General features: G+C 43.9%; 1 protein-coding gene across 2 annotated transcripts in view; it reads left to right on the forward strand.

Moving 5' to 3' along the window:
- POLD4 (DNA polymerase delta 4, accessory subunit) overlaps positions 1–13,050 on the forward strand; it is a 43,503-nt gene that overhangs the window by 29,846 nt on the left and 607 nt on the right. The gene's annotated exons all lie outside the window — the stretch shown is intronic.

Consider the following 13,050-nt stretch of genomic DNA (forward strand, 5'->3'; position numbering starts at 1 on the left):
ACCTCTTGCTAACAGAAAAGGCCAAAAATACATATTTAACTGATTGATGTTTAATTATACATTTATAAGAGAGTTTTAAATGAAATAAAGCCCCCACTGGAGCACTTCAAGCCTCTGTACCAAAATCTTTTCTTCTCCCTTGCGTCTCTTTTTTTACGTCAGGATAAATTCTAAGGTGGCAAGTCTATAAATTGGCACCACAAAGGGGCACACGGCACCAGTTCTATATCAGTTTAAGGGTAAGCGTAAGCCATTAGACAATATTAGCGCAAAGCTGAATTGGCACGCCAAAAAGGCATGCCTACTTATGACAGATCGATGGCTGGCCCAAGAGGGCATTCCTAAATGCACCATGCAATATGTGCGACTGATTGTATTCTGTAAATTATGCCTGTCACTTTGGACGTACAACTACGACTACGCTCGTTATATGTTGCACCGCCATTGTTTTCGGATAGAAGGAATTGGGTGTTCATCAGTGTTGTTTTTGGTGTGTTTACCATTCAAGCACCTGATATACCTTTAGAAGACTCCTGAAGAAGGCGCCACGACGCCGAAACATGGCTGTGTTGAGTCAACTTGTTGTAATAAACATTATTATTTTTTTAAATTATACGTCTTCGCCATTGTTTGAAAAGAGCCTATCTTCCTCACCCCCTTCTCTGTTCCCTCTTACTTGGTGACACACCCATGTTCCACCCATATGTACACCCACCTGACAGTTGCATGCTAATCGATTTAAGTGCACTGTTTATAGAGTAGAGCCTAGCACTTATACACATATCTGTCAATTATTTACGCCAATCACACAAATAAGTGCTTCTGTTCTATAAACCAGCTTATAAGACTACCTTTTAACAGAGCAATTCTAAAATTTAACTAAGCGATGTCTGAAATATAAGCATAATTACCAGTCCTGGTCCACAGCCAATGCCTGAATCACCAATATAGCTGATTTCTCTTCTGAGGTTTCTAGTAATGTAGTTCCATCCAATGTGTCCATAGGAGAATGTCCTTCTTAAGAATGAGACTCCCTTCTCTTTGAAGATGGCAAACAAATATCTTACTTATATATAGTATTAAGGCCGAAGAAGCCTTAAGTACCCAGAAAGATATCTTTGGTACATGTCCATAGGTTTATCCACCAACGAGGTAGAGAAATTGAGAAGATGGAGGTTACAAGCCCTAACGCTGTTCTCCAAATGCTCAAGTTTCAACTGAAGAGCTGTAAGATATTTAACAGTAGTTGAGTTCACAGCCGAAAAGTCCAAACCTTTTACTACCCAAGCCTCAGTCTCTTGTCCCTAAACCAGTCTATCCTCAAGCGTATTTATCTTCACTTCATGAGCTGTCAGTTTAAAATTTAAATCCTGAGTTTGGGTACTCAGAGTTGCACCCAAAGCTTGAATTGTCTACCCAGATAATTTCCATGGAAAATACTCTTGGTCACAGGAATTAAAAAACAAAAATCAAATGAGTTATCTGAACTGTACACAAGCCTTCCCATGGGGCCCTAGATGCTGAAGAAACTAACACTCCCTTCAGAGCAGAGCAAGTAGATCTTTTCCCAACCAACATAGCGGTGCCCATTGATATTCCACCACAGGAGCGTCTATTGAGGGTTAATTTCTTGGTACCTTGTCCCTCTGACTCAAACTGGATCCCACATCTGTCATTAGTAGCAAGCCCCCAGCAACTGTTCTCATGAGACCAGCTGAGCTTCCAGCTGAAGTGCTTCCATTTGCAAGGTCAGAGGAGCTCAAGAATCAGCACGGAGCAAAGTCTGTAAGCTAACAGACAGTGTCGGGTCACCTGGGTCCAGCATCAAAATCACCGGCAATAGTCACAATAAATCCTGGGCAATCCAAGTTTGAACAAACTGGTCCATCAGGCCTGAAGAAACAATCAACTGTGGTTCCTGAAGGAGAACTCACAGTTTCTTTTCCATTCCACCATCTTAAAGCAACAGAAAAAAAAAACACTCTGAGGCAGGTAGCAGCATCTGCCATCTTGGATCTTACACCCCCTCCCCGCCGCCTCTAAAAATAATAATTTATTGTAGACAAACAGGATTAAGTCAGGCATACAAGTAGGTGATGTCATCACACATCACTGGGATGGAACAATTCTCCAAGAACTCACAATTAGTGTAAACTATAGGGCAGGTTTGGCCCTTCCCATGTGCAGCCGTTTCCTCAGCATCTCATTTTGCTTTTTGTGCTCTACTGAACGAACACAAAAACAAAGTTTTTCTGACACTGTTCTGCATTGTTTTTTTTTGTTTCTTTTCTAAAAGATTAAATACTTTTATTTAATTGCTTCAGTGCATCATGTCGCTAAAGTCAAGGTATTGACCCTTCCATTATGCAGACACATTCCAAATTCAGTTGTCTTATCTGCCTGGGCACTGACCATAATCAAGCAGAATGCAAACATTGTTTCAAATGTATCTGCGAGCCACCATGAAGCTGACAGGCTTCTTTAAGTGCGGAAGGACCTCCTTTCTGCAGAGATCTGCTGACTCTTCACATTCATGGGCAGAATCTTCAATGGAGCTGCCCTCTACCTCCCAGTACAGTACCTTTAAGAGTCCAGCCACCAAGAACTACCAACAATTACTACTAAAACTGGAGAGTAGTTCCTTGTAGGTTTCTAGGCCCAAAATGAGGTTTCCGTCTGAGCACTTGATAAGGTCCGAAGGGAAAATATCATCTTCAACCCCTCCCAAGAAATATGTTCTTTTCTTTTTATTACTGTGATTGTAAACCACTTTGACCTCTTTGTAGAAAAGGCAGTATATATCAAGTGCCATTAAACATTCTTCAAGATACATCAGTCTTAATTCAAATGGATAACTAAGTTGCCATGTTAAATGCCAAGAAGCAGGGAGGCATGGGATCCCTTTGCTTCTGTCAGGAACCAGGAATGATTTAGGACTTTGCCATCGCCAATCACATCAAAATACAGCTGTTTGTCTTTCAGCATTCAAAACCAGATAACTGACAGGCTGACTTTTGGTGGTTCGCTCTGCTTTCTTCTCCCTCCATTATATCCGTTCTGTTCATCCTTTCCTTTCTCCTCATTCCACCCACTCCCTCATCCTTGCTTTGGTAATTTCCCATCTCGATTACTGCAATTCCCTATATGCTGGTCTCTCACTCTGTTCCATTAAATGCTTACAGTTAATTCAGTCCAAAGCTATCAAACTTATTCACTGTGCACACCATTTTGACTATCCAGCTTATTTTCAAAGGAGATCGTCAGCCATCTTCCGACACAAATCGGGAGATGACTGGCGATCTCCTGAACCCAGCCAAATTGGCATAATCGAAAGCCGATTTTGGCCGGCGCCAACTGCTTTCTGTCGCGGAGCCGGCCAAACTTTAAGGGGCGTGTCGGTAGGGTAGCGAAGGCGGGATGGGGGCGTGCTCACGAGATGGCCGGCTTCGCCCGATAATGGAAAAAAGACATCCGGCCCTGACGAGCATTTCGCCGGCTTCACTTGGTCCCTTTTTTTTCAGGACAAAGCTTCAAAAAGGTGCCCCAACTGACCAAATGACCACCGGAGGGAATCGGGGATGACCTCCCCTTACTCCCCCAGTGGTCACCAACCCCCTCCCACCCAAAAAATATATATTTTTTTTGCCAGCCTCTACGCCAGCCTGAAATGTCATACCCAGCTCCCTGACAGCAGTATGCAGGTCCATGGAGCAGTTTTTTGTGGGTGCAGTGGACTTCAGGCAGGTGGACCCAGGCCCATCCCCCCTACCTGTTACACTTGTGGTGGTAAATGGGAGCCCTCCAAACCCCCCCCCCCCAAAACCCACTGTACCCACATGTAGGTGCCCCCCTTCACCCATAAGGGCTATGGTAATGGTGTAGAGAGTGGGTTTTGGGGGGGATTTGGGGGGCTCAGCACACAAGGTAAGGGAGGTATGCACCTGGGAGCAATTTTTGAAGTCCACTGTAGTGCCCCCTAGGGTGCCCGGTTGGTGTCCTGGCATGTCAGGGGGACCAGTACACTACAAATGCTGGCCCCTCCCACGACCAAATGCCTTGGATTTGGCCGGGTTTGAGATGGCCGGCATCGGTTTTCATTATCGGCGAAAACCGATGCCGGCCATCTCAAACCCGGCCATCTCTGACGTTTGGCTGGCCCGAACCATATTATCGAAACGAAAGATGGCCGTCCATCTTTTTCAATAATACGGTTTGGGACTGCACTTTGCATCGCTGGCCATATAGATGGCCGGCGCCATTCAATTATGCCCCTCCATGTCACCTATCTCTTGAGTACTGGCTCCCGGTCACATCACGTACCCACTACAAGCTACTTCTGCTGGACTTTAAATTCCACTCTCCTCCTTCTTCTGCTTATCCTAATAGGCTCTTGATCCCTAATTACGCCCCCCCCCCCCCCCCCGCCACACAGACACACATACACACCTTCTTCGGTCTTCCTCTGATATTCTCTGCATCCCTTCTCCTTCTGTTCTTCGTCTCTCTCTCTCTCTCACTTGAGATACTGCATTTAGCTATCTCAGCCCCAAGCTCTGGAACTCCCTTCCTTCCTTTCTCAGATCCCTTATCTCTGTTCAAGCTTTCAAAGCCGTGCTTAAAACTTTCCTTTTTTTCAACACTTCTGGATCCCTTATCCACTTAGCCTTCCCACTTCCAATTGCCCTTTTCCCCTCTGACCTCTATCCATTGTCACCCTCCAATCTCCCCTATGTCTACTGTCTTCCCCCTTTTAGCCCCTATCATTAGCATTGGATTACTTTTTATTATTGTAAACCGCTTAGTCATCTGCATTGGCTTATTTGCGGTTTATCAAGTGCTTGGAATAAATAAATACCCAAATGGTCACTAAATCAGAGAACTTGGCAAACATCATTTGGGTTTTATGGATCCCTCAAGTAGACCTCTTCACTAGTAATATAAATGGAAAGCTGCTGCTCTATTGTTCGATTGATCCTTGGATCAGATAGTAAGAAATGTCCTAGAAATCCCTTGAATTTGGGCTCTACTTTATGTTTATGTCTCTTTAGCAAAGACCCTGCACAAGTTTGAACAGAAACCAGGCACAATGATGCTTGTAGCACCAGACTGAGCCCATTAGATCTGGTTTCCTCTGCTAAAAAGGCTCACAGTTGTGCTCCAGCATAAGCTACCATTATTTCCATGGGTTAATCACTCAAACAATTGCTGCCTTCCTCTTTCCAGTCTCAGATCATTAGCCAACACAACACTGAAACTGAGCAGCATTTAGTCTCCACTCTAAGCCTATTCAGAACGCATTAGTTTTTGCAAGATAATCATCCACCAGATGCACTTATACAAGTGGAAAAGATTTTTTCTATTTGGTATTTCATGAATGGCCACAACCCTATTCACTGCCCACCCAACACCATCTTGTGCTACTTTATTTAAACACATTTATATACCACCAATCATTTAACAATTTAACATATGAAATCATTTACATCACATTAACAAACCAATCAATAATACACTTTTTATATATTCCCCATAAAAAACAATTAAAATAAAACGCTTTCACTTTTTTCTGAAAATCAAGCATATCAGTTAAAAGTTTAATACCGCTAGCAGCTGGTTCCAGGGAACTGGGCCAATACCATCCTTGTTCAGGCTTTTTTTTTTTTTTTACCAAACTGTCTTGAAATGCAACATGACCACTTTAAATCAAATGTGCTATTTTATGAACAGCCAGTGTAAAGAACATAACACTGGAGAAATATAAGCATGCATTTTTGTGCCTGTAAAAAGCAGCATGGCAACATTTTGGATTATCTGCCATGGCTTAATATATTTGCGTAAACCAAGGCAAACAAAGTTGCAGTGATCTAAAAGTTGTAAAAATATGAGTACTTATATCATCCCTTTTATCTGGGACTCCACACATCCTCCATCAGAGTACATCTCAGCATTCTTTCCACCTATCACACTCCAGTTGTTTAGCTCCAGGGTTCTTAGAGTCCTATCATTTCTGGGTTTATGAAAGGGCTTCTCCATGTCAGAGCACCATTGTAGAATCCTCCTGTGCCATGTGACCTCAACATTGTCTTGACATCATTTATGAAGCCACTATCTGAGTCAATGGAGTTTGCTTTCCTTAAGTATATTACCTGGAAAGTACATTTCCTTGTAAGATTTCCTTGATAATAAGTGAAATACAAGCCTTGGTGGCCACTGAAACATACAATCTTACCTAGAAGTTTAAGAGGAGGTATAATTTATTAAAATGAAAGTGTAAGATCTTTTTATTTGTGAAGAGGAAAGTGGATATTTGACGATGGATTTTGCTGCATGTATTGTGTTTGTTTTTAGAAATTATGTATGTTACTGGTTGCAATCCGTTTAGAACATTTGAGATTGCTTCATCGCATGCCCCCTAGTCCTAGTATTTTTGGAAAGCGTAAACAGACGCTTCACATCTACCCGTTCAACTCCACTCATTATTTTATAGGCCTCTATCATATCTCCCTTCAGCCGCCTTTTCTCCAAGCTGAAGAGCCCTAGCCGCTTTAGCCTTTCCTCATAGGGAAGTCGTCCCATCCCCTTTATCATTTTCATTGCCCTTCTCTGCACCTTTTCTAATTCCACTATATCTTTTTTGAGATGCGGCGACCAGAATTGAACACAATATTCAAGGTGCGGTCGCACCATGGAGCGATACAAAGGCATTATAACATCCTCATTTTTGTTTTCCATTCCTTTCCTAATAATACCTAACATTCTATTTGCTTTCTTAGCCGCAGCAGCACACTGAGCAGAAGGTTTCAACGTATCATCAACGACGACATCTAGATCCCTTTCTTGGTCCGTGACTCCTAACGTGGAACTTTGCATGACGTAGCTATAATTCGGGTTCCTCTTTCCCACATGCATCACTTTGCACTTGCTCACATTAAATGTCATCTCTTATAATTTTTCACAATCCTCTTGTGGTTTAATATATTTGAATAACTTTGTGTCGTTGGCAAATTTAATTACCTCACTAGTTACTCCCATCTCTAGGTCATTTATAAATATGTTAAAAAGCAGCAGTCCCAGCACAGACCCCCTGGGGAACCCCACTAACTACCCTTCTTCATTGAAAATACTGACCATTTAAGCCTACTCTCTGTTTTCTATCTTTTAACCAGTTTTTAATCCACAATAGGACACTACCTCCTGTCCCATGACTCTCCAATTTCCTCTGGAGTCTTTCATGAGGTACTTTGTCAAACGCCTTCTGAAAATCCAGATACACAATATCAACTGGCTCACTTTTATACACTCATCCAAAGTTGAGTTTTAAAAACTCATCCAAAGTTTTTGCCCAAAGTGCTAAAACTTTTCCATGTTAACATGGAAACAGTGCCTCCTATATCCTGTCCAAAGCCTCACCAGAATCCACACAAGAAACCAGTACACAAACTGTAAGCAGGCTGTTACTCAGGGCTGGCCTGACCATTAGGTGAACTAAGCATCCACCTAGGGTGGCACAGTTTGGAGGGTGGCATCAATGTGGCAGTCACGGTATCTACCAGAGACTCATCATGCCTGGTGCAGGGCCTTGAGCATTCCCACATATTCAAGGACTGCCGACTCCCACCCTTTCTAAACAGGAAGTTTGGAGGGGTAAGACCTGGCAGACACACACACTTCTGCACCAGCAGTGTTCCAGAGAGGGTAGTGGAGGGTAATCACTGAACACCTTACAAGGATGAGATGCTGAACACCTTAGGTAGGGAGGGGAATGGAGGCTGGTGAACACTGTGGGGGTGGGGGAGAGATGCTGGACACATGAGGGTAGGGAAGGAGAGAGATCTCACCGTGACCTCTCTAACCTCATCTCTATTCCTCTACTCCCCTCCTCTTCTCTGCCCTTCTCTTGCGCCCTATGGAATGCCCGCTCTATCTGTAACAAACTCCCCTATATCCAGGACCTCTTTATCTCGCGTCACCTCCATCTGCTCGCCATAACAGAAACCTGGCTCTGCCCTGATGACTCTGCTTCAGTCGCAGCCCTGTGCCATGGCGGTCATCTATTTTCACATACTCCTCGCCCTGCTGGCCGTGGGGGCGGTGTTGGACTACTTCTCTCTCCCTCCTCCAGATTTCAACCCCTTCTTCCACCTCAATCTCACTGTTTTTCCTCCTTTGAAGTCCACTCTATCCGCCTTTTCTCTCCTCTGCCTCTTCGAATAGCGGTCATTTATCGTCCCCCTGATAAGTCCCTTTCATCCTTTCTCAGTGACTTTGACGCCTGGCTTGCCTTCTTCCATGATCCTTCCTACCCCTCTCTCATCCTTGGTGACTTTAATATTCCTGCTAATGATCCTTCCAACTCTTATATTTCCAAGTTACTCGCTTTAACGTCGTCCTTTAATCTCCAACTATGCTCCACCTCCCCCACTCATCAAAATGGTCTCTGTCTTGATCTCATCTTCTCCTCCAACTGTTCACCTTCTAGTTTCCTTGCCTCTGATCATCCCTCCTCTGATCACCATCTTATAACTTTCACACTTAAATCTCCTCCCTCCCAGTCCCGTCCTATCCTATCTAATTTATCTAGGAATCTTCATGATATTGACCCTTCATCTCTATCCTCCCATGTTTCAAACCTCCTCTCTACTGTGGCACCATCCACGTCTGTCAACGAGGCTGTTTCTTCTTACAACAATACTCTATCCTCTGCCTTAGACACTCTTGCACCTTTGATGACCCGCCCTGTAAGGCGTACAAAACCCCAACCTTGGCTGACTTCTAATATCCGCTACCTACGTTCCTGTACCCGCTCCGCCGAACGCCTCTGGCAGAAATCTCGGGCCCTTGCTGATTTCTTACACTTTAAGTTCATGCTGACCTCCTTCCAATCTGCTCTTTTACGTGCCAAACAGGATTATTATATCCAACTGACCAACTCTCTTGGCTCTAATCCTCGACTTCTCTTCACCACATTGAACTCTCTCCTCAAGGTGCCCCCTCCCCCAACTCCCCCTTCATTATCTCCTCAGACCCTTGCTGAATTCTTTCACAACAAGGTTCAAAAGATAAACCTTGCTTTCTCTACCTCACCAGCTCTCCCTCCACTAGTCCGTTCCCCTCTCTCTCCTTCCCCTCATTCCCTTTCCTCCTTTCCTGAAGTTACTATTGAGGAAACTACACTTCTCCTTTCTTCCTCAAAATGTACCACCTGTTCCTCTGATCCCATTCCCACCCACCTTCTTAATGCCATCTCTCCTACTCTTATTCCTTTTATCTGTCACATTCTCAACCTCTCACTTTCCACTGCGACTGTCCCTGCTGCCTTTAAACATGCTGTGGTCACACCTCTCCTTAAGAAGCCTTCACTTGACCCTACTTGTCCCTCTAATTACCGACCCATCTCCCTCCTTCCTTTTCTCTCCAAATTACTTGAGCGTGCTGTTCACCGCTGCTGCCTTGATTTTCTCTCCTCACATGCTATTCTTGACCCACTACAATCTGGTTTTCGCCCTCTCCACTCAACCGAAACTGCGCTTACTAAAGTCTCCAATGACCTATTACTGGCTAAATCCAGAGGTCAATATTCCATCCTCATTCTTATTGATCTTTCCGCTGCTTTTGACACTGTCGATCACAGCATACTTCTCGATACCCTGTCCTCACTTGGATTCCAGGGCTCTGTCCTTTCCTGGTTCTCTTCCTAGCTCTCCCTCCGCACCTTTAGTGTTCACACTGGTGGATCCTCTTCTACTTCTATCCCTCTGCCTGTCGGCGTACCTCAGGGTTCTGTTCTTGGTCCCCTCCTCTTTTCTATCTACACTTCTTCCCTTGGTTCATTAATCTCATCCCATGGCTTTTCCTACCATCTCTATGCTGATGACTCCCAAATCTACCTTTCTACCCCTGATATCTCACCTTGCATCCAAACCAAAGTTTCAGCGTGCTTGTCTGACATTGCTGCCTGGATGTCTCAACACCACCTGAAATTAAATATGACCAAAACCGAGCTTCTCATTTTCCCCCCCAAACCCACCTCCCCGCTCCCCCCGTTTTCTATTTCTGTTGATGGCTCTCTCATTCTCCCTGTCTCCTCAGCTCGAAACCTTGGGGTCATCTTTGACTCTTCTCTCTCCTTCTCTGCTCATATCCAGCAGACCGCCAAGACCTGTCATTTCTTTCTTTACAACATCCGTAAAATCCGCCCCTTTCTTTCCGAGCACTCTACCAAAACCCTCATCCACACCCTTGTCACCTCTCGTTTAGACTACTGCAATCTGCTTCTTGCTGGCCTCCCACTTAGTCACCTCTCCCCTCTCCAGTCGGTTCAAAACTCTGCTGCCCGTCTCGTCTTCCGCCAGGGTCGCTTTACTCATACTACCCCTCTCCTCAAGACCCTTCACTGGCTCCCTATCCGTTTTCGCATCCTGTTCAAACTTCTTCTACTAACCTATAAATGTATTCACTCTGCTGCTCCCCAGTATCTCTCCACACTCGTCCTTCCCTACACCCCTTCCCGTGCACTCCGCTCCATGGATAAATCCTTCTTATCTGTTCCCTTCTCCACTACTGCCAACTCCAGACTTCGCGCCTTCTGTCTCGCTGCACCCTACGCCTGGAATAAACTTCCTGAGCCCCTACGTCTTGCCCCATCCTTGACCACCTTTAAATCTAGACTGAAAGCCCACCTCTTTAACATTGCTTTTGACTCGTAACCACTTGTAACCACTCGCCTCCACCTACCCTCCTCTCCTCCTTCCCGTTCACATTAATTGATTTGATTTGCTTACTTTATTTATTTTTTGTCTATTAGATTGTAAGCTCTTTGAGCAGGGACTGTCTTTCTTCTATGTTTGTGCAGCGCTGCGTATGCCTTGTAGCGCTATAGAAATGCTAAATAGTAGTAGTAGTAGTAGATGCTAGGAAGAAAATGCTGGATATGGGAGGGGGTTGGTCTTGAGCCACTTCTTGATGGGGGATGCATGGCTGAAGGTTTTCCTATAGTGTCATATATACTTGGGCCAGCTCTGCTCTTGCTTACTACCTTAAAAGAACTGAATCAGAGAGTCTATACAGCTTTTTGTCTTCTTTGGTCTCAGCAAATTGGCATTCCAGTCACCAAACAAACTTTGGCAAAATTGGCTAGCATCTTGTATCCAATTCCGTAGCTAATGTGGCTGTCCTGATATCTGCTTCACTGACATTATTTGTAAAGTAGCAGCCTGGTCCTCACATCATACATTTACTTCAGACTATTTGCTTGGGCCCAGTCCATAGTGCAGAAAAGTACGTTTGGTTGAGTTGTGCTGGCCAGTCTGTGTGATGTTACCAGTCTTGCACTGTTTTTATGTGCAAGCTCCTCCTGGAAAATGGAAAATACTTAAAGAAATAAACAGCTCTTCACCCTAGTGTACCTAACTCACAGGCCAATTCTCAGAACTCCTGCGGTAAAGCCAGCAGCACAGATCCCATACTGGCGGAATAGCGCAGAAAAGTAGCTCTCCAAAGCTCAAAGGAAATGATATTCAAATTATATGCTTGATGTAAAAGCAAGGCAGAGGAACATGCTTGGCACATATGCAGAAGAGTTTTGCGGTGAGTGCAGATCTTGTGCGCATGCGCCAGGCAAACTGGACTTCGAAGTACATATAGATGCCACTCTTCTGCATCTTTAAATCAAAGCTTTTCAATTTTTTTTAAATTGGAAAACTTATATTTGAAGTACAGAAAACAGGCATCAATGTGTGCTTTCATTTTCAGGCTTGCTCGGACTCATGCACATTTATTTCTCAATACCAGTGCTTAGAATGCTTACACGAGCTTTCTTCCATTTCCAAAAGAAATCAAAACTGGCAGATTTTAAACCTGAAATCAAAAGAAATCATCTCTTCAAACTTTTCACCACCAGCTGTCGTTATTTTTCCAGTGGTATGAGCAGGGTTTGTTTGTGCGCTGTTCTCTGAGCATTGGAAAATCATAGCAAACTACATCATTAACATACGTTTGACTAGATTTAAATATAATTTGCAGCCATCTCTGCTGCGCACATTGTTCCCACGCTAAAGCCTTCTGAGCATTTCCCGCAGATTTATGTGCGCACCGTTCCCACGCTAATCATCCTTAGGTTTTGAGAATAGGCATGTCAGTTCTGTCTTTCAGCAGAAGGAGCACTATTGGTCACCTTTAAAAGCTATTTTCCAGACTGCAGGTTCAGTCAGGCACACCATCCCTCCCATTTCCCCATGAGTTGCTAATTAAATCTAATTAATGCCAATAATTGCCAATGACCCTCCCCATTGCCACACTTCCTTTTTCAGACCGCCTAAATTTACACAGGTAAATGCTAATTAAATCTAATTAGCTGCAATAATTGCTTGTTAAAAAGCCAATTGTTGGTGATAATTAGCTCATTATTCAATTAAATTGGACGCGTGCATAATTTTTTGCGACTTTTATAGACTTAGGGGGAAAATGTATAGAAAGCGTCATTACGACACTCTATGCTGGACCAGCAACTGATGCTTTTCTAAAGCCAACAGTAAAAGACATCAGGGAAATCCATCAAATAATAGCATTTCTGCAAGGGTGCAGTGGGAGATATTCTTGCTATTCTTTTGCAAGGGCCACTCCCAATTCTTCTGGATGCCAAGCCCTCATGACTAGCCACATGTAAGGGGAGGAGGGGGGAAGTGAGATGATTCTGCCATTTTAAATGATGCCAGTGCTAAATACCTGCTCACTTGAAGAGTGAGGCCTCCTCTCACTTTTTGAGATTGATAGATGAGGAAGAGAGGTAGATAACCCCCTTTTATTGACATATGTCTGTGAGTAGGAAAGGATTTGGCTTAAGAAATTATGCAAGAGAGTGGGTGAAAAGTAAAGAGGAAACAGGTGGAGGGAGGGTCAGAGATAGATAAAGTAAAAAAAATAGTGTGGGTGTGAGAAAGTGACCTCAAAAGAATGTGAGGAAAGAGGCTGAAAGAACCAAAGAATGACAAACACAAAACAAACAAAGGTATAGAAAGGAAAGAGAAAAGGAAGAGAGTGACAAAAGGGTGT

Source organism: Microcaecilia unicolor, chromosome 1 (assembly GCF_901765095.1).
Source record: "Microcaecilia unicolor chromosome 1, aMicUni1.1, whole genome shotgun sequence".
NCBI lineage: Eukaryota > Metazoa > Chordata > Amphibia > Gymnophiona > Siphonopidae > Microcaecilia > Microcaecilia unicolor.